Source organism: Sinocyclocheilus rhinocerous, unplaced genomic scaffold (assembly GCF_001515625.1).
Source record: "Sinocyclocheilus rhinocerous isolate Xijiao unplaced genomic scaffold, SAMN03320098_v1.1 scaffold1030, whole genome shotgun sequence".
Lineage (NCBI taxonomy): Eukaryota > Metazoa > Chordata > Actinopteri > Cypriniformes > Cyprinidae > Sinocyclocheilus > Sinocyclocheilus rhinocerous.
Genome location: NW_015666168.1, coordinates 82691 through 90780, shown reverse-complemented (window position 1 = coordinate 90780; position 8090 = coordinate 82691).

Sequence of the window (8090 nt, the reverse complement as noted above, 5' to 3'; positions counted from 1 at the left end):
TGATAGAAGTAAGGGTTTTTGACTGGAGTATTTGATTTTGTACAAGTTTGTTTGTCACGAGAATGTGTTTATAGTTGTGACAAAGTGGTGAATTGTTTCATGAATTGTGTGTTAGTAATCGAGAAAAACTAAGACAGAAATTTAAAAAATTTAAACAATTGGAAAATCTTTGGGATAAGCAATGTACACTGATTATATAAAACTATACATCATAGCTATCATAGTTAAATGAAATTGTTATATACATTTATTTCTGTTCAAAAGTGTGGAAATTAATTTTTCAAAATAAACTCCTAATAGGCCTATTCCTTATCCTGTGGCTCTCTCTAGTGGACAACATTAATATCACAGCTTTTAGCCTCAGGTTATGTTATCACATAGGCTTTGATAATAAAATAAACAGCATAAATAATTGAGTTTTTTTTTTCTTTGAGCACTCATTATAATTCACTTTTCAAGTAATATCACCTAAAAATCAATTGAAAATCATGTAAGCCTATTCAGTGACTAACATGGAGCGTTTAAATATATTCACAGTTACAGTTTAAATAAAATAATACAATATAATAATATAGGCTAATGTTAATCGGAGCACATATTAACTTACTGGTAATAGTTAATACAACGCGTCTCTAAAGAAAAAAATAATTCACTATACAGTTGACCTCATTTCTGAAAACTAGATAATTGTATGATCAGCAGATGTCTATTATTTCAGAGTTCAGGTTTTGTTTTTTGTTTTTTTTATGTCATACAGCTGCTTATTACAAGAGCAGTTTGTTGTAGGCTACTCTACATGTTCATATTAAGAGCCTATATATTGATAAATGATTAATAAATGTTTATACATAGGCCTATTTGAAAATGTTTTGAAACTGGTCTACCCAGTTTGACACATTTTCATTTTCAAATGTTATGTCTATTAAAATAAGGCTGTAGCTCATATAGTAGCCTATTGTTCATGTGTTAACATCTACTGAAGCCTTATGATCACAGGGAGACAGTAGCGAAACGAGTCAGCCCCGGGCCCATGCAAAAAATGTGTACGGCCCCCCAAACGTTATGGGCTCCAACTCGGTTAACTTAACTTAGGCCCTATTGTTGATTTTTCTGAAGTAAATAACGTTACGTGAATCGAGACTATTCACAAGCTGTTTTATTTACGGTATAGGCTAATGCTTGGAAATTATGTTTAAAGTTTTCAAGTCCATTATTTGTAGTACGCAAGCCACTCAATAATCGCAGCTTTGTGTTTTAATACAAAGTCTCAGCCTTCTGTCAATTTTATGATAAAATACAAACAATAAACGTCTTTTTAGCTCTTTAATTTGTAGTGAGATAATTTGCTTCAGTTCTAGCTGCATATAAATCAATTATATTTTCCTCTTTAATATTTAATAAATAAATAAACATGAATATTTAAATGCATGTTGAAAAAAATCAGAACAATCTGATACAAAATATTGTCCCATGAATCGATCAATCAGAGTTAAAAAAAAAAGTCAAAAGAATGACAGATGCCATAGACTTTAGGGATTACATAATGAAAGAGTTTTTGTTTTCGATTTAAATTATTTTGTTTTAAAATAGTAAAATTTGTTGTGAGCTTCGCCTCAGTTCAAGCTGCATATGAATGAATGATATTTTCCTCTTTAATATTTGCAGCACGAAATAAACATGAATATTTGAATGCATGTTAAAATCAGAACAATTTAATACAAACGAATGTCTCATGAATCGATCAGAGTTTTAAAAAAAGTCAAAAAAATGACGGATGCCACAGACTTCTTTTTTTTCTTCTTTTTTTTTGAGGAGTAGGCATATATGAGGAATTTTCACATTAACTTCACGCAATATAACATGATTTTATTATCCTAATTTTGACTTTATTCTTAGAATATTATGACATTCATCTTATTTATTTAGTTTTTTTTCAAAGTGGCGCAAAAATGCTGCAGTATAGGCTACTGAATGCAAACACAATTTTGGCACAGCGGCCCAAAAAACTAACAAAAATAAATAAATATTGGTTTGAGAAGGCTAAATTTATCAAACATAATGCTCAACTCACTGTCTGCCCCTACCTCTTGGTCGTTCCTTTAAAAAACAAAAACTTGAATTTAACAAACATAAAATGTTCCAAACATATTTCTAAATTAACTTTATAAAGAAACAAAAAGAAAAATGACCACTCTGCCATTAAAAACCAAAACTGAACTATCTGAATAGCTGTGTAATGGGGAAGAGAGAGGTATGCACATTACTAAGCACTGAAATATAAAACAAATAGAAAAGGAAAACGTTTAAAAAATAATAATAATTAAACACTGCGTCGTCAGAGTATGTGGCTTTATAAGACACTTGCACTTAACATTTTATGAAAATCAATCTCAAATGGAGTTAACAAGGTTTTTGACCAGCGAATGACGGAGATCTGTGTTTTGTCTGTCATTACAACGGCCGCATCAGAGGCAGCAAGTGCATCGCATTATACGCTTTCATCAGCTTACAGGTTATAACGTTTGTTGTAGCTTAGTTTTTCATGTCATTTAATACACTAGGCCAAAATCTCATGATAGACGATGAAGCGCTATATGCACAGGATATTTAAAACGTAGCCTACAAAAGTAGCCTATTGGTTACAACTAGACGGCAAAAGCTATTCTCCGCTCTTCAAACACACAAAAAAAACATTAGCCTTTTTAGACATAGTGTTTTAGTGAAGAAAACACTGTACTTATTCAAACATCATTTATTATTTACCCTTGCAATCCGAACAAGCCGAGATCTGTCTCCAGGCTGTGCGCGCTGCGCGGCGCTTTGTTCTGAATGGAAGCAGGGTGAAGTTAAGAGGTTTTGCTGACAGTTTGAGGATCCATAGCGTTAAAAAGTTTAGTGACAAGCTATCTTGAATGCTTTTCACTGGTTAAATATTTGTAAAACCCTCAAACAGACATAAGGAAGACCAATAGCAGTGATTTAAAACAATAATAACGAAATATAATAGAGAGTTTGGATTTTCCACGGCACACCTGACTGGGCTAGGGGACAAAGCCAAATGATTATCAATGTACTTATCCACACGTACATTATCCAGACGCTTATCCACACATACGTTATCCAGACGCAAAGTAAAAAAAAAAAAACGCCTCCGCGCAGTTTGAGCGCAGCTCCGACACGTGACCATGACGTCTAACGTCTCATATCTTACGTCTGACACCTGAATACTATGGGATTTTGGCCAGACGGCTGGCGAGCGTATACACGTTAGTTCTCCTCTCAGTTTGCTTAGCAGTCAGCAAAAAGTGCATATAATACACCCCATAGACGTCCGCATTTGGTCCTGTTTGAAACGTTCGCTGCCAGACGCTCCAAGGATGTCTCTTACGTTTTGTAACGTTCGCCATGTAGGATAGGCTGTATATGTATGTGTGTGTGTATTTCTCACAATGTGTATTTCAGTAGGCTACAAGTAAGTTCTCTTAATTTTTATTTTATTTTAAGTATTTACTGACTTGTCTCCCGGATACCCGGATGTCAAGGCTTTGAGAGTCCCATTCTATGGTCCGGTTAGATGGATTTAAAAAAAAAGAAACTAATATAGTTTCGTGCCCTGTGTCATTTACATTTCACCAGGTTAAAATAATATCTCAAGCTTTATGCTTGATTTATTTGTAACACATTAACCTCAAAACCTTTTCAGCTTTCTCTTTCTGCAAAGTGTATGGTGTAGCGATATGATGACAGCTCCCAAAATACTATCAAACACTCCAACGCAGCTCCATTCTTCACAGAAGATGGATAAAAAGGCGCACAGCAAACAAAAACCTCGAAAAATGATATACAACCCGCCAAATGCTGGCCGAATCACAGAGATGCCGATTCGCACGGGACTAATATTATCACAGGACCTCGGTGTTCGGCGAAATATGGTAGGTCATTTACGGGGGAATTTTTACTTTACTAATTACAGACATTGCCGATTCGTACGGGATTAAGATCACAGACAACCGCCGCAATTATTACAAACGACTGGAGGTCACCAGGTAATACTAATCCCGTGCGAATAGGGCTATAGACTATGTTAGTTTAGTGTGAAGACTGTTTCAAGAAATTAGTCAAATCATTTGGGACAAACAGTAATAGATCTCCCAGCAATCTGAAGCTTTCAGAATCTTTTATTTTTATTTTTTTATTCTGCAATATTTATATTCTGCATTTTAATTGCACTGTATTTATTGAATAAAACTAAATTATTAAAATAAACAGAATAGTACAAACGTTACTAACAACTTTACAAAGATTGTTACAATTAATCTTTGTATGGAAACAATTAATCTTTGTATGGAAATAACCGGGTTGTCTCACAGGCTTTGCTTGCGAGCGTGCGAGCTGCGAGTGCACAGAGAGAGAGGCTAATGCAAGATTTATTTATTTTTTTACATCTACACGTTGTACAGAGATTTTTTTTGTTTTAGTTAAGACTATATCTTAACTATTTCTTGTTTATTAAAAATTAATTCATGTAATTATCTACTTACTGGTTTATAGATCTGGCCTATTCTTGTTTTTTATGTATAATATAATCATTATTTGTTCTTTGTTCACGCAATGGTCAATGTTTTAGCAATAATGTGCAAATCATGCCAATAAAGCTCACTTAAATTGAATTGAACTGAACTGAATTGAATATATATATATAGAGAGAGAGAGAGAGAGAGAGAGAGAGAGAGAGAGCATATGTATCAATGATGAGAGCTCTATAATGAAATCAGCCACCCGCATATTGTCGACTATATTTAGACTATATCAAGAAATGAGTCAAAGCATTTGGGGAAAACAATAAATTATGAGATCTCATCAAGCAGTTTGAAGCTTTCAGATTTTTTTTAATTATTAAAAAACTCTGTATTATTATGGTAATATTATATTTTTTATTTTAATTGCACTGTATATATTTAATTTAAAAAATGTAATCACTGGGAATCCTCCCATTGCTCCCGATTAGCCGATCCGGGCCTGACGCTGTTGAATGGATTCTTAAACACCTCTGATTGGCCATTGTTTTCATGCACTCAACAGATATGTCTGTGATTGGACCAAGCGCTGATAGATGCGGCTTTCAAACGCTCCCATGTGTATCTGTGTAAGAGCTCGGCCAATCACAGACATATCTGCACACTACGGTCACGCAATTTGCACAAAATATGTTGTCAGCGCTGCCCTGATGATTTTATCAGTTAGCCCAGTGTTTCCCAACCAGGGTGCCGCGTCTGTCGAGAGCAGGGGTGCCGTGTAAAAAATCATTTTTTAATATTTTTAAATTGCTAAAATGTTCAAAAAAGCAGCTATTATATAATTAGATTTTTTTGCTAAGCTACATGCTGCCTGTGCAGTTTTATGTGTGTTATAAATTCATGAGGAATATCTTTAGATATAAATGGCTGATTATAATGATTTTGGACTCTTTTTAATCAGGAGAATCTGCTCTAAATAATGTTTTTTCACCATCGGAGCGTGTTTTATGAAGTTACAAGCAAAATGGTGAGATCAATATATTCTTTTCATATGGGTCTGGGGTTGACTTCTTGTACAAAAACTCACTCCAGTTTATCCAAAGCCCCAAACAATTATACTTGTTGTATTCTACTCGATGAGACCTTTAAAATGACATATGACACATGACTATCTGAGCTGTATGATGTTTTTTACATATTACAGTATACATCGCACAAAAAAAAACATATTTTGTAAATTATGATTTTTTTTTCATCATTTATCAGCAAATAACTCGGCACTACTTTGGAGTCAGTCAAAGTGGCTACATGCATTGTAAATCTCAGATTCTAAGCTTTCAAATGATATAAATTTTTTGTTGATCAAGGCAGTGGCTTGAAAAATATGATTAGTAATATTTTTGCGGTACACTTCGGTTCTGGCGAGCCGCTGCCGACACACAGCCGAGTGAGCCGACACTCAGCCGCAACCGGCCCGATTCCGCTGGCTACCTGGGTAATGAAGGCCAAGTTCCAGTGAAATATCATCACAATCTACAATGATGTCTTTAAGTCCATCATTTTGGTGAAATTGAGTTGATAATGAGGTTGTGGGATGTGACAGCATTGAGTTTAGAGTTACAAGCTGTCTCTTCCATTTGTTTGTAAAAATAATTATGTTTATGAAGGCCAAAAGTAGCAAAAATTGACAGTATGTGGCCCTTTACAATGTTAAAGGGGTCGTATTACGTTGCTAAAAATAACATTATTTTGTGTATTTGGTGTAATGCAATGTGTTTATGTGGTTCAAGGTTAAAAAAACATTATTTTCCACATAATGTACGTTATTGTTGCTCCTCTATGCCCCGCCTTTCTGAAACGCGTCGATTTTTACAAAGCTCATCAGTCTGAAAAGCGAGGTGTGCTCTGATTGGCCAGCTATCCAGTGTGTTGTGATTGGCTGAATTCCTCAAGCATGTGACGGAAATGTTACGCCCCTACCATACTGTTATGATGATGCCGTCCGGCCGGAGCGACGAGACAAAAACATTAAAACCCATTATAAACTAGGCATTTGTTGCATCCAGTGGGGACATAATTATGGATTATAATGTCTTTTTATGTGTTGCGTTGCATATCGCCCAGCGTAAACATAACACCATGTTTGCATTTGTGATAGGAGAAACGACAAACAACAAGCGCTACTCTACACTGCTCAAAACTCGCATTTGAATCATCATTCAAATTCTTTAAATAAGAAAACGTAATTACAGTCTGTGAGTCAGAAGTGCCAGACTGTCCTTGCAAAGTTGGAACTGCCCCACTTTATAGAAACAGCCTTTGTGCCACAGACGCATTGTAGGCTACTCTCCTCCCAGGTTCAGGAAACAGTACTCCGTAAAATGTGCTGCACACATCTGAATATTTGGGTTGAACTGTTCTGGAACAGTGTTGTAAATACAACGTAACCACTGATTTCTAGTTGTGTCCTCTTTTGGAAGGCCAAACAAAGTAGTTTTGCTTTCCCAACGAGAAACACAACGTCTCCACGACATGGCGGCTGCAACAATACTACAGCGAGAATAGTTCCGCCTTCGCGTGAACATTTGGGCAGTGTTATGCAAATCTTCCCAAACAGTGACGTAGACATGTGGGGGCATGTTTAAACGAGGCGTTTTAGGAGGGCGTGGACCAGTCTTAACTTTTATAAAGAATATCTCTTTGGATTTGAGACTTTAGTCTTTGCAACTTTACAGATCTTACAGAACGAATGTTGCTGTAAAAAAGCACCTTATTTGTTTAAAGTGTTTGCAAACCAAATGTTATTGCACTTTTGTTCATATAGCAGTACTTTTAAAGAGGTCAAATGATGCGATTTCAAGTTTTCCTTTCTCTTTGGAGTGTTACAAGCTCTTGGTGCATAAAGAAGATCTGTAAAGTTGCAAAGACTAAAGTCTCAAACCCAAAGAGATATTCTTTATAAAAGTTAAGACTGGTCCACGCCCTTCTAAAACGCCTCCTTTAAACACGCCCCCACATGTCTACGTCACTGTGTGGGAAGATTTGCATAACACCGCCCAAATGTTCACACAAAGAAAGAAGGCATAACTTTTATTCTCACTGTAGTATCGTTGCCGCTGCCGCCATGTCCTGAAGACGCTGTGTGCTTCGCACAGTCACGTAGATTTGTGGGGGCGTGTTTGAATGAGGCATTTTAGGAAGGAGTGGTTGAGTCTTAACTTTTATAAAGAATATATCTTTGGGTTTGAGACTTTAGTCTTTGCAACTTTACAGATCTTATGTATGCACGAATCGCGTCATATGACCCCTTTAAAAGGAAAAGTGATATAAAGTCATGGGGTAGCTTTAATGCTTGTTTGTTTGTTTTTTGTCACGGTGTATGTTTATGCATAAACCCAAGTAATAAAAAAAAAAAACTATCAATATGGATCATAAATTCAATAGGGCCTTTCGCACCGCAGGAACCTTTTCATAGTACCAGAACTAATTGTGGAACTACCCACTTTTCGGCGTGTTCGCACCGCCGGAACTGGGAGCGATTTTAGTACCGGACTGCCTTTTTCGAGAACCAAA